This window comes from Ailuropoda melanoleuca, chromosome 2 (genome assembly GCF_002007445.2).
Source record: "Ailuropoda melanoleuca isolate Jingjing chromosome 2, ASM200744v2, whole genome shotgun sequence".
NCBI classification, from domain to species: domain Eukaryota; kingdom Metazoa; phylum Chordata; class Mammalia; order Carnivora; family Ursidae; genus Ailuropoda; species Ailuropoda melanoleuca.
Window position 1 is genome coordinate 36,636,660 of NC_048219.1, and position 22,632 is coordinate 36,659,291.

Sequence of the window (22,632 nt, forward strand, 5' to 3'; positions counted from 1 at the left end):
AAGGCATCCAGATGCATGCTATCTGTCCTAAGAAATCAAAACAAAGTTCTGTACTTTAAAATATGGAACCACAGGCTATTTAATGAGGCACGGAAACAGTTATTTTGTTTTGTTCACTCTAATAAATGTTACATTTATGATCTTGCTATATCTTTTGTGTGATTGGTTACTTGGTTGCCTTACCACATAATAGAAAATAAATAGTTCCAGTTACCTGTTTTTATAATAATGAAAATAATCCAAACCATTAACATGTTAAAAAACTGAAAAACATTTTAAAATTTAATTTTGAACTTTCAACTCGGCATTCTGAAAGATTTCCTTTGCCATGTGGGTGCATAGTCCGGCAGTACAGACGGTTAATTTTTCACTTCCTGCTCTTACTATTATTTCTTACGCAATTCAGAAACATGTCTGGTAGTCCTTGTTCTAACACAACCTTTCAGTACTGCAAAACGACCTAGGATTACACTTTGCAATAATTTAGTATCCTACTCCTTATGAGTGTGGATAAAAATCTCCATTTCATTAAAAAAAAAACAACAACAAACCTTTACACTGTCCTGGGTTTCAATCCCTGAAAATAATCGGAATGTGGAAAATGCACACATTCCTTAATATTTTCGAAGTATTTACCTACAGTCTCAACTATAGCTTGGCTTAGAGAACCTTCACAACAGGATAGCAAGGAATAGCGGCATTTTTATCAAAGTGGGTCTACATTATTCCAAGAAATTTAGCGACTCCTCTGAAATCACATCTCGGGTCCACTGGTGTCAGGAGGAGAGCGAAAAATGAGGGGGACGCAGTGCATACTGGGTCTTGTAGTTCCGGCGCCAAACGAGAGGGCGTGGTGTTGCGTGGAACGCTGGGAGTTGAAGTCCAATTGTCCCCGGTTCCTCAAGGCAGGAGTAAAGTGGATTGTCTATCAGACACACCACTTACAGATAGATACTTTCCCTTGGCTCTGTGCTTGCCGTATTGGTGACCTAGGGGCTGAGGTGGCGAACAGTGAGGAAAAAAGACGAAGCGGAGCACGGGTCTGTGGGCTGCTGATATTGCTAAGACCAATCAAAAAGATTTAGTGCCCCGGAAGTGGCTGACCTACTGGGTTCTAAGGGGGAGGCCTTTCCTTTTACTACGGTGGCCGGGGAGCTTGGGTGCTTGTGGCCGCAGCGCTGAGGTCGGAGCGTCTGCGTTTGTACTGGCTTGGCTGCTTTTGGGGCGGCTGCTGCTAGAGCTGGACCATTTCCCGGGTTGGTGGCTCCTGCACATTTTTTACATTTCTTCAGTTCTGTTTCGGTGAGGGGCGGATTTGAGCCTAGCGGAGTCAGGAGAAGGTTGGGACTTAGTGCTTTCGGTCCCCAGATGAACGGGTTTTTGGGGGACCCTGCCCTCTGTGGAGATCCTGTGGCCAACCGTTTAGGCTCTGAGGATTTTGGCGCCTCCTTCATCTACTTTCTAGTGTAATTTGTCTTCTGACCCCTCGCCCTTTCTGGGCTCCAAACCTAACAGTCAGCCTTCCTCTGGGCAGCTGTTCCCCTCTCCTTGTGGCTTTTCTTGGTATTCCAGATAGGACTTCTTGTCCCCTAAGTTATCGCATCCGTTTAACTTTTTCTCGTTAAAAAAGAAAAGAAAATCAAAACCAAAAATTAGATTCTCAAAATCTCATTCTCATTCCTAATACCTTTCTTCCTTTTTGGCCTTTGTTACTGCTGCAGACCTTAACACTCTCGCCTGAATATCTTAATGCCTTTACATCCAGACATCAACGTTCACTCACTATTTGGTTCTCACTCATCCTCAACGTTTCCACCTCCATCCACATCTAAGGGCTCTTTATATGTTGGAAGTTCGAATACATTCTTAGGATGATTGGTGAATCGGAGAGATGTCAGTGGTCAACTCGGCATGCCTCTGCTTATAGAGTTTATATTTCTTAAGATTTCTTTGGCTTGCATTTTGGTTTTGTGTTGATTATTTTCCCACAGGGGGTTTGCTGCTACCCTATAGTTAGAGGAGAATACCTTGTCCTACAGGTCTTTGTGTCTGAATTACTTAGGTGGGACCCCATCCCCCCATTCTTAGTCGGAACATGTGTCTCCTGTGGAATTTGCAATGATTTTGTGTCAGTTAATAGCAGATAGACACAAGGGAATGCACTTTCCTTCTTGCTTGCTTGTGATTTTTAATTAGATTATGAGTCATTGAAAGTACCCAGAGGGATTGGAAAAGCTTTGAAAGGTAAATTCTATGTATGTTCCAGTTTACAAATTAATAAAGCTTCTTTCCTGAACAAGGAAGAGTTTCTAACTGGTACAATAATCTGATGCTATGTTGAATTATCAGTTCATTCTTCGCAAAATTATGGGAATGGCTTAAAGTAAAAAGTAGCCAATATAAGGAATTGTATAATGTAGTAAAAATAAGTTTAAAGACCATTTAACTAATGCCCTTTTTCTGTAAAATGGAATGCAAATATGTTGAAAAATTTATTTGTTGTAATTGTTTATGGTGTATTTTTTGAAGATTTTATTTATTTGAGAGGGAGAGAGAGATAGTGAGAGAGAGAGAGAGCACAAACGGGGGAGAGGGGGAAAGCAGGCTCCCCACCGAGCAAGGAGCACAATTTGGGGCTGGATTCCAGGACCCTGGGATCATGACCTGAGCTGAAAGCAGTCACTTAACCGACTGAGCCACCCAGGCGCCCCAATGGTGTATTTTTATATATCTTGATAAATCTGGTAAAACAGGATTGTATACTATTCCCTAATATTCTGTAGACAGAAAATTTTGTACTTCCTGGCTTTCTGGGGACTGTGTAACTCAAATAAGTTTGCAGTTTTTCTTGTATTCTGATTATTTCACTATGGAAATCCTAATAGTAAAACTTCCGTTCTTCTTTAGTCATTCAAATATAATCTATTATATAATCTATAATCTATGTCTGTAAAATATAAATATTAATACCTGTACCCTGTCAAATTGGAATTATTCCTAATTAATCAGAAATGGTTTCAGCCATGCTTATGATTTGGAGCTAAATATATATTTCAGGGGTACCTGGGTGGCTCAGTCGTTGGGTGTCTGCCTTCGGCTCAGGGCATGATCCCTGGGTCCTGGGATTGAGGCCCGTATCGGGCTCCCTGCTCTGCTGTGAGCCTGCTTCCTCCTCTCCCACTCCCCCTGCTTGTGTTCCCTCTCTCACTGGCTGTCTCTCTCTCTCTGTCAAATAAATAAATAAATAAATAAAATCTTAAAATATATATTTCAGATTTAATTCACTCATAGAATTCTTGACTGGATAAATGATAAGAGGCTAGATATTACTCAAACTTTTTATATTTTTCCTGAGATTTTATTCATTTTGTAAGCATTTATTGAATATGTCTTGCTATTTAACTGTTGTCAGAAAAATCATCAAAACATTTATTGAGAGCATCCTCTCGTCCTCAGCTCTGTATTAGATGCTATTAAAGCATTATTGCATTTAATCAATATAACAACTCAGTGATCTGGTGAACATTATTTACATTTAGCAGATCAAGAAACTGAAGCTCAAACAGTTCAAGTCATTTAGTTAGTCCAGTTCATTTTGACTCTTCCCACTATACCACAGTTGCAAAGATGTGTTCTCTACCCTGGAATATATAAGGAACATTAATTCAATAAGTATTTTTTGAAGCAGCTGTTATTTGGTACATGATGTATGTTATCTGTTGCTGGAGATACAACAGTGAACAAAAGAGACCAAAGCCCCTGCTCTTGGGGACCTTACACTATAGCAGAATGTATGGGATGTAAACCTTGTCTTCAAGAAGCAGCAAGTACAACCAATATGCTGTATTAGATTTTATGTGTTTTAGAATGTTAAAGTTGAAAAGAGAAATTAACTAGGAAAGATTTAATGAAGAAGATGAGATTTAATCTAGAACTAAAGTAGTGATTATAGATTTGGTAGGTAGAAACTGGGAGGAAAGTGATTTTAGCTTGAGGCATAAAAAGAAGAAAATTCTGAATTATAGGGGAGAGAAGAGAGGGAGGGGCAGATAACTAGACTGCTTTGTATCTTCAGTTCCTTGCACACACAAGTGCGCAGTGTTGGTTGAATTTGAAACAAAATTTTTTTTTAAAGATTTTATTTATTTATTTGACAGAGATAGAGACAGCCAGCGAGAGAGGGAATACAGGCAGGGGGAGTGGGACAGGAAGAAGCAGGCTTCCAGTGGAGGAGGCTGATGTGGGGCTCGATCCCAGGACTCCGGGATCACGCCCTGAGCTGAAGGCAGACACTTAAGGACTGAGCCACCCAGGTGCCCCTGAAACAAATGTTTAAATGAATGAAGCTATGACAAGAGTTCAGATATGAAACAAGGAGGAATTAGATAGATCTAGTGTTATTATAGTGGGACTAGGAGAAAGGAATGGACTTGATAGCTGTTGGTGAAAGAACCAGTAGGGTCTGTTAATTATTGAATGTTGGGAGTAGCGTGGTGGCCAAAGGAGAAAGGGAGGCTAGATTACCAAGTTTGAACTGAGTGGACCAGGTGTATTGTTGATTTACTTATTTCATCAAGTCATAAGATTTAAAAAAAAGTCCTAGATGCACCTTTGTTGTATGAACCACTATGAAAGAAAAAGTTATTGCCAATTAAACAAAGATCATCAACTATAAGATGTATTCATTTTCAGAGTTAAAATGTAAATGTATGATCTAGAAATAATGAAATAAAATACTCCTTATGATGGTTGGTGGACCTTATAACCAGTTTTTTTCTGTTTATAAATAAACTTGCAATCTTTGACATGCATTCAATCGTTTAGCATTTATTTATTAACTGGGCACTCTCCTAGGTCACAATGATTAAATGGTGAGTAAATACAGTTTCTACCTTCATATTGTATAACTGGGGAGGCAGACATAAATCAAATGTTCAAAGAAATTTAAAGTTCCAGTTATTTTAAGTGCTATAAGAAAGGACTTGATGTTATACAGAGGAAAAACTGTTTATAAGAGGGATAGCAGTGTGGGTAAGGAGAGGCCAGATGAGAGATGATAATATCTTGGGCAAGATGGTGGTGAAGATGGAAGTGGGTGGATTTAAAGATATTTAGGAGGTGGAACTAGGTGATAGACTAGATGTGAGGATTGAGGGAGAGGAACGTGGTGCCACCACTAGCTTTTTGGCTTATGTAACTGGATGGATAGTAGTACAGTTCACTGAGAGAACACTGAGAGAACACTCTAAGATGATCAGGTTTGGGGGGACATGGCTTGTTTGTTAATATTTTTTTATGGTGGCATCAATTTTCAAGGTTAATTTCTTATTTTTTTTCTTTTATGGCATTGTTTGAACTAAGTATACTTGAGGAATGGTGTACCTGAAATAAGTTTTTTCAGTGTTTTTTTTTTTTTTCTTGAGTGAGCAGGGATAAAGTTCTAGATGAAAGCATTTGGAAATATGCTGGTATTTGTTTTGACTTTATATGTAACATATTCAACCATATATATGAATAGGTATATATTTTCACGTGGGATTTGGCAATAAATTGGGCATCTGGTTAAATTCTAACTTCGTTAAGTTAGTATATATGTAAATTTAAATGTGTATTAGGGAAGAAAGACATGCTCTTGATTTTTCCTTGAAATGTCTCCTTTGTGTAATTTTTGATAGATATTGAATCAATACAGTTTATTTTTAAAATTTTATGTTTCATAGTAAAGCAGTAGAATGTGTAGAGCAGAGAGCATGGCTTCTGGAGTCAGACTGCTGAGATTCAAGGTGTGTTTTGCTATTTACTAGCAGTATGACCTTGTAGAAGTTTAGTCTTTCCAAGCCTTTTTCCCCCTTAATCTATAAAATGAGGATAACAGTAGTATCTGCGTTATAGAGTTGCTGTAAGGATTAAATGAGATGATATATGTGGATAGGTTAACAAAATTACTGGTCCAGAGTTTGTGTTTATTATTGTTATAGATATGTGGTCTGAAATTATTTGTATGTCTGTGACAACATTTTAATTCTAGAGATCCTTATAACTAAAAGACCTCAGTTGCAGAAAAAATTTGTTTAGTCATTTTTGGATTTGGAGTAAATATTATGTAAGATAGTTTTGCTGATCCATAGTTGTCCTAGATGAGTTAACACGTCCTCTTTTAAGCATTTTCATCAGAGATTATGTTTTGTCTACAGCTATGATAGGAAACTAATGGTGTCCTGGTTTGTAATTAGTTATTATTTGTTAGGATTATTACTTTTATTTTTAGCCAAACTTTTCTGGACTTTGTACTTGCTTTTAGAGTTTATGGATAAGATAAAGAAGTAGTTAGACTTAATAAAGTCTGATCAGCTGCTTGAAAGTCAATTTAATTTCCACCCTACTTTTTTCTCTCATCTTTTTTCTTTTGAAAGTTTCAAACCTAGGGCTGCTGGGTGGCTCAGTTGGTTAAATGTCTGCTTTTGGCTTAGGTCATGATCACGGTGTCCTGGGATCAGTCCCCCGTAGGGCTACCTGCTCAGCGGGGAGCCTGTTCCTCCCTCTGCCCCTCCCCCCCACTCATGCTCACAGGCTCCCTTTCTTTCTCTCTCTCTCTCTCTCTCCAAAATAAAAATAAATAAAATCTTTTAAAAAAAGAAAGTTTCAAACCTATAAAAAAGCTGAAAGAATAGTACAGCAAATACCTGTATATTTTTTATTTAGATTCAGTAGTTAACATTATACCTCATTTACTTTCTCTTTCTCTAAATATACACACATGACATGCTTGCTTTTTCTTGCTGAACCATTGGAAACCAAGGAGTCATCCTGACACTTCACTCCTAAGTTCTTAATCATATATATCCTATGAACTAGGACATTCTCCTACATAGCTATAATGCTGTGTGCACACCCAAGTAATTTAACCTTGATTGATAATACTAGCTAATGTATAGGCCATATTAAAAAATTTGAATTTACTTAGATGTTTATCAGTAATGTCCGTTATAGCTTTAAAAAAATACTTAAAGGGGTGCCTGGGTGGTTCAGTCAGTCCAACAGCTGCCTTCTGCCCAGGTCATGATCTCAGGGTCCTGGGATGGAGCCCCACATCGGGCTCCCTGCTCAGTGGGGAGCCTGCTTCTACCTCAGCCTCTGCCTGCCGCTCCCCCTGCTTGTGCTCTCTTCCTCTTTCTCTCTCTGTCAAATAAATAAATAAAATCTTAAAAAAAATACTTTAAAAGTACTTCCAGTTGGGGCTCCTGGGTGGTTCAGTCATTTACGCATCAGACTGTTGATTTCTGCTCAGGTCATGATCTCAGGGTCCTGGGATTGAGCCCGGCATTGGGCTCTGTGTGAAGGGTTGCTTGTTCCTCTCCCTATGCTCCTTTATACCCCCCCACCCCGCCCACCCTTGCACTCTCTCTCAAATAAATAAATCTTCAAAAAAAATAATTCCAATCAGATCTTATGTATTTTCTTAGTTGTCATGTCTGTTTTCTTTTATCTAGAGCAATTCCCACCTTTTCTTTATTCCTCCTTTTTTTTTGTTTTGTTTTGTTTTGTTTTGTTTTTTGGTCTTTTAATACTGACAGTTTTGAAGAGTCCAGGCCATTTTGTTTTGTAGAATGGCTTACAAAATGAATTTGTCTGATTGTTTCCCCACAATTTCAGGTTAAATATTTTTTTTCCAAGATTGTTACATAGGAGATATTGTGAACTTTCCATTTTACCGCTTCAGGAAGAATATAATGGCAGTTTGTCCCATTATTGGTAATGTTAAGATCAGTCACTTAGGTTAGCCAGATTTCTACATCCTAATGTTATCTTTTCGCTTTTGAACTTAATAGTTAATCTGTGGGGGTAATACTTTGAAATTGTTGGATATTCTGTTTTCCAACAATTTTTTTTTTCTATCCTTGGTTTTTGTAGGCATGGATCATCCTTACCTGAATCAATTATTGCATTGGTGGTTGCCAGATAGTGGTTTTCCAGTTCTCTCAATCCTATATGTTTGCTGGCTATCTTTAAAGAAGAGATATTCCTCCTCTCTCCTTTTATTTTAGTATTATTATGTACCCAAGGATTCTTTAAAAAGAAATTATCGGTTATAAATCTGTTACCATTCTTCTTTTTTTAAAAGATTTATTTATTTATTTATTTATTTATTTATTTATTTATTTGGTAGTGAGAGAACACAAGCAGGGGGAGCAGCAGGCAAAGGGAGAGGGAGAAGCAGACTCTCTGTGGAGCAGGGAGCCTGATGCGGGGCTCTATCCCAGGACTCTGGGATCATGACCTGAGCTGAAGGCAGATGCTTAACTGATGGAGCCACCCAGGCACCCCTTTTGGTTCTTCTTTTTTTTGAAGTAGGCTCCATGCCCACTGTGGGGCTTGAACTTATGGCCCCGAGATCAAGAGTCTCATGCTCCACTCACTGAGTCAGCCACATGCCCCACCATTATTCTTTTTGATGATTAAATTATGTCAAATTTGATTAGTTAGATACAAGCCAGTTCCTGTTGCCTTTGCAAATGTTCACATTGGTATTTGGGCACATTCTTATTTTTTTGTACAATAAGATGTTCTAGGCTCACGTTGTATATTCCCTGCTTGAGACCTGGATTAGCCGTTCTACCATGGAGGCCTGGTTCAATTAGTGGGAGATGGTACTCAGAAACCAAGATTTGGGCATTGAATATACTCATCGGTATTGGAGTATCATTGCTTTTAGGTCCTTTAAATGGATACACACATGCACGCACACACACACACTTATAGGATACCTTCACTTAAAATTCAGAACCACAGAGTTCATCTTCACCTTCTGGCAGTTTATATTTGTATCTCCCTTTTCCTACAGGGAGAATTCTGATTCGAAATCATATCAGTATATTTACTCATCTAATCTCTCCTGTAAAACACTTAAGATGGTTTTGGTATTAGTATACTGATACTCTCTCCAACAACAGATTTACCAATTAAAGATTTCTTTGCCATTTTATGTCCTTAGACTATATCCTGCTAAAGATCTATAGTCAAGTTATGTGTTCAAAGTTATTTGTATTATATTTTCTGTGTGATTATGTTATCAGTTTAAAATATAAATTTCTTACTAAACTACACTTTTAATAGACTCTTTCTGTAAAATAAGTTAACTGGTAAAAAGATAAGTAGCCATAATAATTTAAAACTTTATCATAATATATAGTTATAGGGAACTCTAGAACACTTATATCAGGTAGAAAATATGCATTTTTTTCTTTGTAAAGCTTTAAACCCGTAGCTCTATTTTGAAATTGATATACTATTGTTTAAAATTAGAAATGGGAAAATGACATCAAACAATTCCATTTGTAAGCCAAAACAATTGTGTTTGTGAACATTTTAAACAATGCACTTCTTTTGACTGATGATACAATTCAAGCATTAATCTTTAACAATAGATATTATTGTCGAGGGTACTTTAACTCATTCCTAAGAAATATGGCTAGTGTTATCCTTATTTACACCCAGAATAGTAAGATTTATATTATTTGTGTGTCCTTGGTCTTTGTATTTGAAGAATCCCAGTTGTGACTGTGTGTGATATTTTTCTTGTGTGAATATTCTCATTGGAAAGGGGAAAATATTTCTCAATAATTGTAACATTCTGTATTTCTACTGTGAGACATAACCATATTACATCTTAAGTTCTGGTTAGTTTTATAAACATCTTGCATTTTAGAATGTAAATTTAATGGGGACAGGAACTGGGTTTCATGGCTCATTGTATCTCCCATAGTATCTTACAAAAGTAACCACTCAAGTACTTGATGAATGAATAAATGTGATATTTTGTGTTTAAATGAGGTATAATTACTAGTCTCAATGATATGGATGCACCTTTTTGTAGCAGAAGTAACTAATGGAATGGGACTTGGAAAAGATCTTATCCACATTTACTTGCTAAACAAACCTTAAAATCACTGTGTCTCAAACTGAATTGATGTTGCTAGTTCTACCATCTCAGTTTGCTGTTTCTTATCCTTTATCAGTACCCTGATTGATACCCTCGTTACCACTCATATAGCAGTCTTCTGACTAATTGAAGGAATTGAGACTATTTAATGTGGAGAAGAGATGGTGCAGCGGGAGTGGGGGAAGGTATTGGAGGTCTTTATTTTTTTTTTAAGATTTTCTTCATTCATTTGAGAGAGAGCGCATGTGTACCCACGAGCACAATTGGGGGAGAGGGAGAGGGGGAAGCCGACTCCTCACTGAGCAGGGAGCCCAAAGCGGACTTGATCCGAGGACCCTGGGATCATGACCCCAGCTGAAGGCAGATGCTTAAGCAACTGAGCCACCCAGGTGCCCCTGGAGGTCTTTAAATATCTGATGGGTTATCAAATGGAAGACAGATTAGTTTCAGAAGGCCCAACCAGGACCAGTTGGTGGAAATTATAAAGACATAGGCTTTTGGTTCCATATGTCTTTCAAGCAAGGGAAGTTATTTAAAATTAGCTGGAATAATGTAGTTATATGGATACTCTAGAACAGTTACGTTCACTCAGAGGCTTGGTGAATGCACTGGGCTAGGATGTTGTAAAGGAGATCTTAGCTATTATATGGGTAGTTGAACCCAATTAATGATTAGTGAGTGAGTTTGAACCAGACAGCAGATTAGATTCCTGGGGATGGGAGTCATATTTTTTTCAATCTTTTAAATTTACACATTTTCTTTCACTGCTTTCTTTCACTGTTCACAGATTAGGGGAGATTAGGGATAGATTGGAGTGTATTATATGGGAAAATGGTTAAGACCTGTTATTAACATTACTACCTACTGGCTAACTGGATACTTTGTAAGTTCCCTTTCAATCCTGATATTCTGACATCCTTCAATTCTTATAAAGGTTAGGTTAATTTTGTGAATGATTAAATTTGACCCTTTATGTTGCTTCTTATGCAGACTGAATATTTTACCACTTGCAAAGTTGCATTTTAAAGTATGGAGGCTCCAACCTTTATTCATAGTTACCTTGGACCCATCAGAGGTTACCTGACATAATTAAAATTTATTTATCAAACTAGAGTAAGTATTATATGCTTCTTAGAGATAAGATCAAGGAGATCAGGGGCGCCTGGGTGGCTCAGTCGTTAAGCCTCTGCCTTCGGCTCAGGGCGTGATCCCGGCATTCTGGAATCGGCCCGCATCAGGCTCCTCCGCTGGGAGCCTGCTTCTTCCTCTCCCACTCCGCCTGCTTGTGTTCCCTCTCTCGCTGGCTGTCTCTCTGTCAGATAAATAAATAAAATCTTTAAGAAAAAAAAAAAAGATCAAGGAGATCAAGGAATGCTTAAAACAGCCCAGATATCATTAATACTTCTTACTATAATTTTAAGTAAGTGATTGAAGTAATTTAAGCTCCTTATATCCCATTTGGATTATTATGATGACAACTTTATAGTCTGTGAATGTATAATACTCCGTGCTGCACAAATGGAGGTTTTTTGTTTTTTTAAAAGATTTTATTTATTTATTTTGACAGAGAGAGAGAACACAAGCAGTGGGAGTGGGAGAGGGAGAAGTAGGCTCCCTGCTGAGCAGGGAGCCCTATGAGGGGCTGGATCCCAGTACTCTGGGATCCTGACCTGAGCTGAAGGCAGACACTTAACTGACTGAGCCACCCAGGTGCCCCTCAGATGGAGGTTTTTGGTTGTAGGACCTTGATACAAGTCATGTGTGAGGGTAAATGAATGCTCAGTACTTTCTCTTTTTTAATTTTTAGATTTAAGAGAATAATGCGTAAGTAGTACATTTTATTTGAGTTATCACTGTAATGTAGCTGCTCATTGATTTAGTATTTTTAACTGGAGGGTGTATTGCTGGAGGAGTTGTAAGAATGTTTATAAGATGTATCCTTGAGGCAAAACTCTTAGTCTCTTATTAATCTTTTTGCTATCAGCTCTTTTATCACTCTTTTAGAAGCCAGTTTCTGAATATGTGAGTCCTGCCCTTATTATATTGCTGTTCCTTGGCTCAGTCTATCTTTATTTCTTAACTGCTGTATATACTTTGCCTAACCCTTAGCTCTGAAAGAGGACAATCCAAATAAATGTTACCAGTGTTCTCCCTTTCTTCATATTTGTGACTTTTTTTTAAAAAAAGATTTTATTTATTTATTTAACAGAGAGAGAGAGCTCAAGTGGTAGACAGGGGGAGAGGGAGAAGCAGGCTCCCCACTGAGAAAGGAGCCCGATGTGGGGCTCTATCCTAAGATCTTGGGATCATGACCTGAGCTGAAGGCAGACGCTTAACCGATTGAGTCACTCAGGTGCCCCCATATTTGTGGCTTTTTGAAAGAAATAACCATGCTGGGTTTACAAACAACAGTTTTAGACTACATGTTCAGTGTATGAAGATAGAAGATTGGCAAATATAGGAAAAGAGGGAATAGAAATGGATATAGTAATTGATGTTTCTGCAGACAAAGAACTGAGATGGAGAGAAATAAGAGCAGAGATGACAGACCAACATATTGAGAGACATTCAAGGTCAGACAAGGGATTAATATTTGTTACTAAAAATGCAAGCAGGTAGAAAAGGTTACAGTAGGTGAAAACTTACAATGGACCTCACAGTTCATTTTATTTGATGGTATAGCTAAAAGCACATAAAAAATTCTAAATCAATATCTATAGCTCATCTTGCTGTAGAATACCATTTGGGGAAGGTGCCCAAGTATATGCAAATCCTGTAAGTCTGCAGTGTTTTTTTCGGTTGTACTATGTGACTGAGATCTATTCTGTAGAGTCAGTCCCTAAAGTTCTGTCTGTCAGGAGCTTTTTCTTGGCTTTAAATTCTCAGTGGATAAAATATTCTATCTATTGCCATATGGGAGAGGCTGATTACCTTCATCTGCCCTTCAAGGACATTGATTCGAGGACCCTTTACATTTATCAGTTTCTAATTTATCGATGTCTTAATGAATGGTTATGGTTAGAAAAGTGACTCTCTAAAAATGACATCTGGGTCTGAATCGATGATTTTCATATCAAATGTTGTAGCTCTGGTTTCCAAAAGAACTCGCTTAATGTTCACTGTGCTTTTCACATCATTAACAGTAGTTTAGGAATAAACCTCATCTGGTAGCTTTATGTTTACTAAGATGAAATAGAGATTTCTCCTCTTTACTGCTATTTTTTTTTTAAAAGATTTTATTTTATTTATTTTACAGAGATAGAGACAGCCAGTGAGAGAGGGAACACAAACAGGGGGAGTGGGAGAGGAAGAAGCAGGCTCATAGCGAAGCCTGATGTGGGGCTCGATCCCATAACGCTGGGATCACGCCCTGAGCCGAAGGCAGACGCTTAACCGCTGTGCCACCCAGGCGCCCCACTGCTATTTTTTTAATTAAAATGGATTTATTAGTGAACAGAAATATGGGAATGGTGGATGATAAGATTTATTGTAATATGGATTAATAAAGTCTACTTGAAAACAGTTACTAATTTCTCTAAAGTTTAGGAAATAACCATAAATCCCTTCTTTAAAAACAAAACAAACCAAAACCATAACAGCCCCCCCCCCCCTTTTAACCAGAAATCCCTTCTAAAAGTGTTTGGAGAGGTGCCTGGGTGGCTCAGTGGGTTAAGCGTCTGCCTTCCGCTCAGGTCACGATCCCAGGATCCTGGGATGGAGTCCCATGTGGGGCTCCCTGCTCAGTGGGGAGTCTGCTTCTCCTTCTGCCTGCCTCTCTCTCTCTTCTCGCTCTCTCTGTGTCAAATGAAAAAATACAATCTTAAAAAAAAGGGTTTGGAAATCACGAAGAATTATTTTGATGGTTTTCTAGACTAAGGCTCTGATATTACCTAAACTAAACAAGAATTTTGGCATATCAGTTCTATCACTGGAGCAGTGAAACCAGGTATTTTAGATAACAAAAGAAAATGAAATATACTAGATAATGGGTAAATCATCACTTCACTTTATACCTGATATAATGAATTTTAATTCATTTTTATTTTATTTTTTTTTAAAGATTTTATTTATTTATTCAACAGAGATAGAGACAGCCAATGAGAGAGGGAACACAGGCAGGGGGAGTGGGAGAGGAAGAAGCAGGCTCATAGCAGAGGAGCCTGATGTGGGGCTCGATCCCACAACGCCGGGATCACGCCCTGAGCTGAAGGCAGATGCTTAACCGCTGTGCCACCCAGGCGCCCCTTTAATTCATTTTTAATTTTTTAAAAATCAGGTAAGCTTTTGGAAAGGGAATTTGTGGGTGAGGATAGTTTAGATTTTTAATGTGGGACTACTGCTCTTAAAGTTCATTGTTACTTCATTTGCGTTTTTTGCTCATTTGTGGTTAAGCTAAAAGTACTGTTTGTCTTGCCTTTTCCTTGGCTTATCTCACACAAGTATAAAAAAGACATTTTAATAGACTGAATGGACTCAATTACTAATTTATTCCTTTTCCTCTTTCCAAATCTTACTACTATTTTAAGGAGGAAGAAAATGATGAATTAACTAGGGATATCCTCCAAGTCATTTTATTCAGCTAGAGCTGCCCTAGGGAATTGCATTGAGGAAGTTACGTTTTCTATATGACTAAATAGCTGAATCTGATGTCTTTAAGAACCGGAAGAATAAAATTGTTTATCTTAAAAAGGAAAAAGCACTGTCTCAGCATTTTATCTTTCTTAGAAGCTGCTTAGGATTTTGTAATAGAGTGTCTCCTCCGTAGGTTTCCTAGTCAAGCAGTTTCAGGCACATTTGTGATTTCTTGTATTCAGTTTTTAATCTGAGCAATTTATTTTGGAATATTATTTAATGTAAGTATTCAATGTAAACATTCAATGTAAACAATTTTAAAGAAAAGTACAAAAAAGAGATTTCATCTTTTAGTTCCACTTTTAGCATGGACTTCTAGACATTGTTTTTGCGTGTGTGTGTGTGCAACTCTATATACATGTATTATATACGCATATAGATGTGTAAATTTTATTCATGCTATTCTCTCTTCCTTTTCCTCACCCTATTATAGTAAACTTTTTAATTTTTTATTTTATTTATTTATTTATAAAAAGATTTTATTTGTTCATTTGAGACAGATAGAGAGCATTAGCAGGGGGAGGGGCAGAGGGAGAAGGAGAAACAGACTCCCCCACTGGGCTGGGAGCCCAAGGTCGGGCTCCATCCCAGGACCCTGAGATCATGACCTGAGCCGAAGGCAGATGCTTAACCATCTGAGCCACCCAGGAGCCCCTAAACTTTACTTTTTTAGAGCAGTTTTAGGTACATAGCAGGACTGAGTAGAGTTCCTGTATACCTCCTGTCCCACAATATGAAGAACTTTTCCCACTATCAACATCTTGCACCAGAGTGGTACATTTGTTACCATCAAACCTACAATGACACATCATTATCACTCCAGGTCCATGGTTTACATTAGGCTTCACTTTTGGTGTGAATAAATGCATAATGACCTGTATCAGCAACTGTAGTACGATAGAGAATAGTTTTATAGCCTAAAAGTCCTCTGTGTTCTTCCTACTCATTCTTTGCTCCTATTGCTCCCATCCCTCACAAACAATGATCTTTTTACTGTTTCTGTAGTTTGGCCTTTTCCAGAATATCATACGGTTGGAATCATACAGTTTGATATACAGTGGTCTTTTAAGATTGGCTTCTTTCACTTTGTAATATACATTTAGTTTTCCTTAATATCTTTTTATGGCTTGATAGCTCATTTCTTTTAAGTGCCTGAGTAACAGTCTACCGTCTGGATGTATTAAAGTTTATTTATCCATTCGCCTACTGAAGGACATCTTAGTTGCTTCCAACTTTTGGTAATTATGAATAAAACTGCTATAAACATCTATGTGCAGGTTTAAGTGTGGATTGTTTTTATTTCATTTGGGTAAATACCAAGGACCACAATTGCTGAATCATATGCTAAGAGTATGTTTAGTTTTGTAAGAAGCTGCCAAACTGTCTTCCAAAGTAGCTGTAACATCTTGCATTCCTATTAGCAATGAATGAGAGTATTTATTGCTTGACATCCTTGCCAGCATTTGGTTTTATCAGCTTTTTGGATTTTGCCCATTTTGACAGGTATGTAGTGGTATCTCCTTGTTTTAATTTGATTTCCTGATAACATGTGGAGCATGTTTTCATGTGCTTATTTGCCCATCTCTATATCTTCTTTGGTGAGGTGAATCTTTTAAGATCCTTGGCCCACTTTAAAATTAGGTTGTTTGTTTTCTTATTGTTGAGTTTTAAATTTTCTTTGTATATTTTGGATGGGAGTCCTTTAGCAGATGTGTCTTTTGCAAATATTTTCTCCCAGTCTGTGGCTTGTCCTTTCATTCTGTTGACATTGTATTTCACAGAGAAGTTTTTAATTTTTTAATTTATTCTTATTTACTGTGATATGTTAGTGACCATACACTGCATCATTAGTTTTTGATGTCGTTTTCCATGATTCATTGTTTGCATATAACACCCAGTGCTCCATGCAATACATACGTGTCCTCCTTAATATCCATCACCGGGCTAGCCCATCTCCCCACCTCCCTCCCCTCTAAAACCCTCAGATTATTTCCTGGAATCTATAGTTTCTCGTGTTTCATTTCCCCCTTTGTTTAATTTTAAGGAAGTCAGCTTACCAGTTATTTCTTTCAGGGATTGTGCCTTTGGTGCTGTATCTAAGAAGTCATTGCCATGCTACAGGTCATTTAGGTTTTCTTCCATATATGACTTTTATAGTTTTGTGTTCTACGTTTAGGTCTACAATCCATTTTGACTTAATTTTTGTGAAGGGTGTATGATCTATTGTCTCCTTTTTTTTTTTTTTTATGTGTATGTCTAGTTGTTCCAGCACCATTTATTGAAAAGACTGTCTTTGCTCTGTTGTATTGCCTTTGCTCCTTTGTCAAAGACTATATTTAATTGTATCTATTTCTGGGGCTCTCTATTCTGTTCCAGTCATCTATTTGTCTACTCTTTTGCCAGTACCAATAATGTCTTTGTCCGATTTTGTTATTAGGGTAATGCTGACCTCGTGAAATGAGTTAGAAAGTATTCTCTCTGCTTTTATTTTTTGGGAGAGATTGTAGAGAATTGGTATAATTTCTTCCTCAAACGTTTGGTAGTTTTCAACAGTGAAACCACCTGAGCCTGATGCTTTCTTTTTTTGAAGTTTATTAATTGTTGACTCAATTTCTTTAATAGATATAGACCTATTTAAATTGTCTATTTTTTGTGTGAGTTTTGGCAAACTGTGTCTTTAAAAGAATTGCTTCATTTCATCTACATTATCAAATTTGCGAGCATAGAATTGTTCATAATACTCCTAATTGTCCTTTTAATGTCCATGGGATCTGTGGTGATGTCCCCTGTTTCATTTCTGATGTTAGTCATTTGTATCTTCTCTTTTTCTTAGTTAGCCTGGCTAGAGGCTTATAGATTTCATTGATCTTTTCAAAGCACTAGCTTTGATTTTGTTGATTTTTCTCTACTGATTTCTTTTTTTCTTTCTGCCTTAATTTTTTTCTTTTTTTTTTTTTTAAAGATTTTATTTATTTATTTGACAGAGATAGAGATAGACAGCGAGAGAGGGAACACAAACGGGGAGTGGGAGAGGAAGAAGCAGGCTCATAGCAGAGGAGCCTGATGTGGGGCTCGATCCCATAACACCAGGATCACACCCTGAGCCGAAGGCAGATGCTAAACCACTGTGCCACCCAGGCGCCCCTCTTTCTGCCTTAATTTTTATTATTTCTTTTTTTCCCTGCTTACTTTAGATTTAATTTGTTCTTCTTTTTCAAGTTTCCTAAGGTGGAAGCTTAGATTATTGATTTTAGATCTTTCCTCTAAAAGGAAAATATATTGGAAATTTTCCAATATATTCATTCAATGTTATTAATTTTCCTGTAAATTTTAAGGGAATTTTCTGCATCTCACAAATTTTAAATTGTATTCTCATTTTCATTCAATTAAAAACATTTAATTTCTCTTGAGGTTTCTTATTTGGCTCCGTGTTATTTAAAGTGTTTTGTTTAATTTCCAAGTATTTGGAAAATTTCCAGCTAACTTTCTGTTACTGATTTCTTGTTTAATTCCATTTCGGTGAGAACAAATATGATTTCTATTGTATGATTTCTATTCTTTTAAATTTGTTAAGAGGTGTTTTCTGGCCCAGAATCTTGTTGGTCTTGGTGAATATTCCATGTGAACTTGAGAATAATGTGTAATCTGTTTTTGTTGAGTGAAGTAGTCTGTCAGTTATGTCCACTTGATTGATGGTGCTATTTAATTCAACACTGTCTTTACTGATTTTCTGCCTGCTGGCCATGCATTTCTTTTAGAGGGGTATTAAAGTCTCCAACCTTAATAGAGGAATTAACTGTTTCTTCTTTGAGTTTTAACAAGTTTTGCCTCACATATTTTGATGCTCCCTGGATATCTTTTTATGGTAATAAATATAGATCTATGTCATAATATGTATATACCATAATTTTGTCAGCAGCAGATATTTGTGTCTCTTAGCACACCAGTGTGCTAGGTGTAAGGATACTGTAGTGAATGAGACATATTTTCTGTACTCATGGACTTTAGTATTTGAGAAATTATTAAGCAAAATGCTTGTTTCTTCAGGCTTGCCAATTTCATCTCTTATGATGATGCAAAAAATATGAAATTCCTTTAATGTGCATTACTTAGATGTAGTAAGTTTGAAAATATTTTCCTATGTTTATTGGTCTTTTTCTTTTAGAGTGCCTGGATTTTGTTTCTATTTGGGTGTTTTTTCCCTTATTGATTTATAGGAGCTCTTTGTATAGTAGAGACATTCAGTTCAGTTTTGGGGGAGTCAAAAGTTACACATGGATTTTCACTAAACAGGGGTTCAGTGCCCTAAACCCTGCATTGTGCATTATTCAGGGGTCAACTGTATATGAATTACTAAGCTAGCAACAGCTTAACTAGTTTGACCTTATGATAGTAATTTTATTATTCTCATCTACCCTATGTGCCCCATGTACAATGGCAATAAAAGTATTCTTATAGCATAGTCAAGGATATGTTACAAAAACATTTTAAATGTTTCATATTTGGGGGTGTAGTTATTCTGAGTAGTCAATAAGCAGGAATTTTGAGGAAAAATAATAATAATAAAAGAATAACAATTTATTCCACTCTAAGTTCCTTGAGGTTATAGAATTTTCTCATTAATTTCTGAATGTGTCACAGCATCTTACCTTGGCTATTTATTATTTGTTAAGGAGCCATTTTCTAAGGTACAGACTTTCCCCATACAAAATGTCTTACTTTGTCTTTATGTTCCTCCCACCCACTTTAAGGGATCATTTTTACATTCTTGCTAAGGGCTTTCCAGGGTATTCCTGGTAACCAGTGTTGCAAGCTGTTTGAACCAAAGTCTTCCCCATTACCTACTTTATTTCTAACTTAGAAAGAAAATACATGTGTGTGTATTCTCTTATTTTAAATACTTTGAATTTAGAAGACTCGTGGTTGGTACCTTTAAAAATTTTATTTCGGTGGCTTTTTAAAAAAAGGTTTATTTATTTGAGAGAGAGAGAGAGAGAGGGCAAGCAAGAGGAGAGGCAGAGGGAGAAGGAGAGAATCTCAGGGAGATTCCCCTCTGAGTGCAGAGCCCGATGCAGGACTCAATCCCAAGACCTTGAGATCGTGACCTGAGCCAAAACCAAGTTGGACACTCAACCAGCTGAGCTACCCAGGCACCCTGGTTGATGGCTTTTGAACAATAAAAATTTTAAATTCTAGAAATTACGTCTGTTCTTTGTATAAGATTTGGAAAAGGTGGGCAATAGTGGTATAAAAATAACCACACACAATTTTATATCCAGAGAAACTTGTCAATTTTTGATTTCTTTTTAACTCTTCCCTTGACACTTCTCCAGCTAGTGTCATATGATGCCTAAGGTTTTAGATTCCGCAGTGTTTCCCCATTATCACAAACTTTCTGGAGACTTTATTTATTTATAATTATTTATTTACTTAATTATTTTAAAAAAAGATTTTATTTACTTGAGAGAGAGAAAGAGCAAGCACAAGCAGGGGAAAGTGGCAGAGGGAGAGAAAGAAGCAGACTCCCCTCTGAGCAGGGAGCCCGACGCAGGGCTCCATCCCAGGATTCAGAGATCATGACCTGAGCCAAAGGCAGATGCTTAACCGACTGAGCCATCCCAGGTACCCCTGGAGACATTAAAAAAAAAAAAACCCACTTATTTATTGGGACACCTGGGTGGCTTAGTTGGTTAAGTGTCTGCCTTTGGTCAGGTCATGATTCCAAGGTCCTGGGATTGAGTCCCGCATTGGCCTCCTTGGTTAGTAGGGAGCCTGCTTCTCCCTCTACCTGCCACTCCCCCTACTTGTGCTCTCTCTCTCTCTGCCTCCCTGACAAATAAATAAATAAAATCTTTAAAATAACCCATTTATTTATTAGGGAGAGAGAGCAAGTGAGAGGGAGTGTGCACAGCGGGGGAGGAGAGAGGGCAAGGGAGAGAGAGAATCTCAAGCAGACTCTCTGCTGAGCATGGAGCCTGATGGGGGGCTCGATCTCATGACTCCAAGATCACTGAGCTGAAATCAAGAGTCAGACACTTGACCAACTGAGCCACCCAGGCACAGTTCTGGAGACTTTTTTTTTTTTTTTTTTTTAAGATTTTTTACTTATTTGTTTGACAGAGAGAGACAGCGAGAGCACAAGCAGGGGGAGTGGGAGAGGGAGAAGCAGGCTCCCCACTGAGCAGGGTGCCCAACGCGGGCTGGATCCCAGGACGGTGGAATCATGAACTGAGCGGAAGGCAGATGCTTAACGACTGAGCCACCCAGGCGCCCCCTTCTGGAGACGTTTTTAATGGATATGTAATTAATCATGTGGATGCACATTTTATAAACCTTTCTCCTTATTTTTCCAAATTTTGTTAAATTCTGCAATTTTCTGGAGGAAAATTTCTTTTCTTGTTGTCAGTGAAAAACATTCCAACTGATAGACTTTTACAGCTTGTAAAAGCACTACTAGTGATATACCTTATTATTTATCTATTCACTGATTCATTTAACAAACAATATTTTGAGAGCTAATCACATGCCAGGCAGAACTCAAGGACACTCAAAAAGTTGGCCATCTAGTGTAAGAGGTAAGAAGTAATTACAATACAGTATGATGAATGCCATGATAGAGGAGGATATAGGATGCTATAGGAGCTAAGAGCAGGACATCTGTGTTAGTTTGAGGTATGGAGTGGGTAGAAATCTTACAAGTCTGACCAGAGGAGGTGAAACTTAAGCTGGGTCTTAGGGACTCATGATAATAAGGTAGTCAAAAAGTGAGGATGAACAGGAGGGTCTTCTAGGTGGAGGGAGCAGCACATGCAAAGACATGGAAGCATGTCCAGTTTAGGAAGCCTTAATATTAATATTAAAAGTGGCTTCAGTGAATGGTGCATGTGAGGGAGTGGCAAGAGAGGAAGCTAAGTAAAAGGGCAGATGTAATTTCTTGAAGGGCCTTGAATATTCTCAAGGCTGAGGGTGTAAACATAAGGCAAAGTCCTTGAGGAACGTGTTTCTAGCTCTAATTCTCATTTATACATCAGCAGTTCTCAAATTAATAGCTCCCGCTCAGACCTCACTTTTAAGCTCCAGATCTATATATCCAACTGCCTAGTTGGCCTCTCTAGAATATATCTAGAAGGTAAACTCCCTGAGAGGAAGTGTTTCACTGTTTTTGTCCTAAGCTGTATCTGCATTGCCTTGGACAGTGCCTGGCAATAATTTATTGAATAATTAAATAAATTAATATATCTCTCAGAGGCATCTCAAACTACATAGAAATTAAATTCATGATTTTCCTCCTCTAACCTGACCCTCTTCTGATGCTCCCTATTTCAATGGTTGGCACCTTTTATTTAGTTTCACAAGCCAGGAACATGGGTGTATCTTTGGCATATCTATCTTTTTTTGCCTTCCTTATTCATTTCAACACCAAGACATTGGATTTTTGACACATTTCCTTATATGTCTGTTTCTCTCCCTCTCTTTTGCTCCATTCCAAGCTATTACGATCTCTCTTCTAGTCCTGTACAGTACTTGTAAACTCTAATCATGTACTCTTGTCCTTTTCAATCTATTCTTTGTGCTGCCCTGGGAGTCAAACCCACAGAATCAGATTCTAATATTTCTGTTTGAAACCAATTGTTCTTAGGATAAACAACAAAATTCTTGGTATGGTGTACAAGGCTGTGTGTGCTCTGGCCCATGTCAAACCTATAGCTACATCTCAAGCCCCCTTTTTGGATTTTTTGTGCTCTAGTCACACTGACTTTTAAAATTTTTCCAACGCGCCATGCTTCCTCCTGCCTCAACTGTTCTGTATAATTAGTAGCTTTTAGTACATATTATAAAATGGAATGTCTATTGTTAGAGAAATAAATTTATCAATACTTGTGAGTAGATATTTTTAACCCTAAAAGGGCAATGTTCTGTGGAGCATTCTTTTCTTGAAAAGTAAACCGTCTGAATTATTGCAGATAAGCACAAGCATTTTAAGGTATAATTTGTTCCTCTTTCAGATTATATTGCACATCTCAAATTTCCCTCAAGTCAGTTATAAAACAAATACCTGT

General features: G+C 37.5%; 1 protein-coding gene across 3 annotated transcripts in view; it reads left to right on the forward strand.

Annotated features, from left to right (window-relative positions):
- Window positions 1-1,124: 1,124 nt before the first annotated feature.
- Window positions 1,125-22,632, forward strand: part of ATG4C (autophagy related 4C cysteine peptidase) — an 88,809-nt gene continuing 67,301 nt past the window's right edge. For 2 of the 3 annotated variants that reach the window (XM_011223011.3, XM_011223009.3), the window contains exon 1: window positions 1,125-1,256. The gene's annotated coding sequence lies outside the window, so the exon portion shown is untranslated. Of the gene's footprint in view, window positions 1,303-22,632 lie in introns of all 3 variants that reach the window. The other variant, XM_034653603.1, reaches the window with a different exon arrangement.